Source organism: Cololabis saira, chromosome 16 (assembly GCF_033807715.1).
Source record: "Cololabis saira isolate AMF1-May2022 chromosome 16, fColSai1.1, whole genome shotgun sequence".
Taxonomy (NCBI): Eukaryota; Metazoa; Chordata; class Actinopteri; order Beloniformes; family Belonidae; genus Cololabis; species Cololabis saira.
Window position 1 is genome coordinate 34260925 of NC_084602.1, and position 3112 is coordinate 34264036.

A 3112-nucleotide genomic window follows, 5' to 3' on the forward strand; every position below is an offset into this window, starting at 1 on the left:
GCGGGTTGCCGACCCCTGATCTATACTATTGGAAGGCTGCATTGCAACCCTGGTCAGAGAAGAAGCCTGTAGAGGATGTGGGACCTTTTGGATAGTGTGGTTAAAAAATATCTAATACCTCTGTATAAAAATATTTTAAATATCTGAGGAGGACTGAAATAATAACTTGGCAGTATGGCTCCAATTCAAAAATTATTCAGTTATCTTTTGCATACAAAATGGTCAAAAAAAGTACATCTTAAATTTCAGTGCAGGAGTGACACAGAGATAGGTAAAGGTAAAGAGTTATGACATTACTCAGAAACGAGGAAAACAACTTTTAGTTGAAAAGTAAATACCTGTCAGAGTCTAACTACTTTAATGGGGTGCTAAAGGCGCCTGGCGGAGGAAACACGACCCCCAGAAGAGAGCTGTCAGCCCACATGAATGTTTTATTAAACCTCAATCTGCTTTGCCTAAATTTGGAGCAGTAAAATGTAAAGGTTGTAAAATGGTAACATAAAGGTAAACCAAGAAATATGGGTCGATTAAAAGCAAAAGGCCTTGGAAAATAGAAAATGCAAAAACAAATGGGTAGAAAAGCATGAATGCCCAAACAGAAGAGAACATGGTTAGAGCTGCAGCCTCGGACTGTGGATGATGGGATGGAAGCAATATAAACTGACCACCAACATCTCTGCAAATAGGGGATGGTGGAACTTTGTAAAAACATATATGTTACTTTCAGGAAGAAAATAAGCACATTTCCACATAATATCGGGAGGTTTGCCGAGGATGCACCTAAACATTACTATTAAAATTTTTTCTCTTTTTTAGCATTTGAGGGTCGACTTTCTGGAGATTCTTTGCGATCTTTCCCAGGAAAAAGGTGCATCTGGCCACAGAACCATGTAATTTGAATTAAAATGACATTGGAAAGAAAAGAAAAGTCAAGAGATGAAGTCAAGGCTCCATATTACAAGGCTCATCTGATAGCTACTCTACAAAAATGTGGAGCCAGACTGTTGAAGAATATCATTTGTTTTCAGCATATTGGTGCATATCAATGTGCATATTGATTTGGCGAAGGCTTTGCCTCGTACCGCCTCACTGACACAAGCCTCCCATCTATTTTGGAGCAACGGAGCCGTTTGGTGTCCAGCGCCGGAGATCTAACAAGATTACCAATTGAGATGATTTAATTGCCTTTTTCTGAAAATGGAGTGATGCCATAAGTTTCTCTTTACTCAGAGAAAATGCAATTAATTACAAAAGTTTCATAAAACCAAAATTGTTTTTTAAAATCAGAATGTTCAGCTTTGAGAATTTGGTGGTAAGAATATCCTCTAGTCTAAACTCTGAAAATCAGACTTTCACCAAAACCCACTGATGTTCAAATGAACTGACAAGGAAATTTGAAAGTTAAGTGGGAAAAAAAATCAGATTTTTAAAAGAAACTAAATTGGACTTCTGCAGCGTGGCAGGCTTGATTGTGCTGTTGAAGCTGCTGCTGTCAGAGGGCTGGAGGGGGTTTTAAACAACGTTAAGGTGTTAACTTTAACTTAAGAACCATCCAAATAAAAGTTAGGTTGTTTTTTTTCCTTCAGTCGGTTGTGGATTGAGGGTCAGTGAGGGAGCAGATCACCGGGAGGCTGATATGCTGCTTTAGTCCAGGCAGCAAAATACCGTATTTTCTGGACTATAAGCCGCAGCTGCTCTATTTAAAAAAAAAATATTATAAAAAAGATATACAAGCCTCGCCTGCATACAAGCTGCATCCGCTCTAGTTAAAAAAAAAAAATATATATATATGCATGCCGCAGATATTTATGTCGTTATATTAGATATACACATGTACAGAAGGATTTTGAACTGTAAATGATGTACATGTTTGTACCTAAATAGATCCTTTCCTAACAGTGTCTTTTAACACGGCAGCAACTTTGCTGATTAAAACGGGACAGAACCAAGAGAAAATAACCGCTATTTATTTATCTATTTATCTGTTGGAAATCTGCTTCTACCTACTATCTGCTAAAGAAGAAGTAACGTATTCTTTGCATTTATTTTGTCTTAGTTATGATTCTAATTCCGGTTAGAGCGCCCCGAGCGGTGGAAGAAAATTCCACAGAATAGCCGCACCTTTGAATAAGCCGCATGGTTCAAAACCTGTGAAAAAAGTAGCGGTTTATAGTCCAGAAAATACGGTACAATACAATGAAAACTACTGAAGTAAAAAAACCAAACTAAACAACTCATTTGTGCTTTGAATGAAAAAAAAAGCATCAGTTAAAGAGATAGGTGAACAAAACTTTATAGTAGCCGTGTTTTGCAAATATCTTTTTATTTTCCAATGGCCTCTCAGCATGACGGCGTCATTGTAGACCAGTCACTGCAGAGCACAGCACGACTTTCTGCCAACTCTCCTCCAGATGAACACGGCAGCATCACATTCCCACACGGGACGTAGACAATCCAGATTATTCAAACCAATAACTTTTCTGAGGCTTGCTCCAGTCCTCCTCCTCATGGTGTCCACTGTGGATGCTCTAATTAGTGGACAGGACTGCTAACGGGGAGGTCGTCTACAAGCAGCTTCCTATCCACCAGCGAACAACAATTTGGCCTTAGCACTTCCTATTTTTTAGAAACTGCTGTTGCTGGCTGAGCTATCCAGGAATAAAGAGTTCACATGAGCCATTACCTTCCTTATGGCTTTGTAAGTGTAGCAACCCGTGGCTAATGTTGGTAGTGCGCTTGAATCACCACCCCCCCAGATGTCATTTCATGTGTCAAAGTACTCCAAAAAGAAACATAAAATAAGTTAAAAAGGCACTATACAAGTGGTAATCATTAAGGGATTTTAGCACGCGTCATCTTTATTCCTGTAAATTCCCTCATCATATTGGATCAATGCAGAAAGGCTTTCAAGTCATTTAATTTTCCAGTAAGTGGAAAATAAATCTGGGTGTAGTCGATGCTTTAGCCATTCTAGTCATGTTTCTGTAAAAACTGACTATATTCACAACGCAACACTAAATAAGAGACGGCATGTTAAATAACATCCTCCCTTTTACTCCAACACTAACTTGTACCTCTTGTAAAAATGTGTTATGACCCAAAATACAGTAAA